Source organism: Penaeus monodon, chromosome 22 (genome assembly GCF_015228065.2).
Source record: "Penaeus monodon isolate SGIC_2016 chromosome 22, NSTDA_Pmon_1, whole genome shotgun sequence".
Classification (NCBI taxonomy): domain Eukaryota; kingdom Metazoa; phylum Arthropoda; class Malacostraca; order Decapoda; family Penaeidae; genus Penaeus; species Penaeus monodon.
In genome coordinates, this window is record NC_051407.1 from 7,173,314 (window position 1) to 7,174,228 (window position 915).

Here is a 915-nt window from a genome sequence, read left to right on the forward strand (position 1 = left end):
AATGGGATCAGCGATTGATGTATCAATTCTTTTCTAGCAGTTAGAAGGCAATAACGGAGAGCTTGGCATTGGTGGTGCTGGAAACAACATCTCCGTTAATGACGATGTGGTTATACTGTCACATTTGTACAGAACACCTTAACAAGTTGATCAGATTTTATGAATCAAGATAATATATTTTTGTATAAATTTATGTGATCTGAATACGGTAATAAAACTGTAAAGATCATTTGTTTTTTTATTATTTAAACAATGTATTATTTACATAGACGTCTGTCTTTTTAAGAGATCAAGAAAGGTAGAGGCCATGTCACACGGACACGCTTCAGGCAAACACAAAATTTATGAATAAAAGTATATGAACAAAAGATATACAAGAAATATCAAAATATTGAAGTAATAAGATGACTGATTAATCTTGACATCATAGGGTTAGACGTGTAAAGGTTAACCAGATTACTTTATAAAGTGTCGCCCCATTTCATCATAGGAATTTTCTCACGCACATGTACAAACATCTATCATAAAATTCTTTTCGGTTTGAACGTTTGACATAACCCGAACTGCAACAAAAAATGAACTTTAATTTGGCATCCACTTTTGATTATAAATTTAAAGATAAACTATTTGGTTTTCCAAATATCTTCACCATTCTCTGGTGAAAAAAAGCCGTATCGTGCACCATTTCATAAAATGTTAGAAGTTTTAAGAAACATACAAGTAAAGAGGTCATCACAAAACAAATCATGAACTACTAATATAATGATAAAATTATGCAAAAGGAAGAAAACAGCACGAGTAATGGTAATACAACTGTTACTACTTCTAAGTAACTTCTAAGAGAGCAGCAAACAAATTGTATGGCCTCGTATTGGGACTTCCCTTGTTTAATAAGTATGGAATAATAATGAAGTA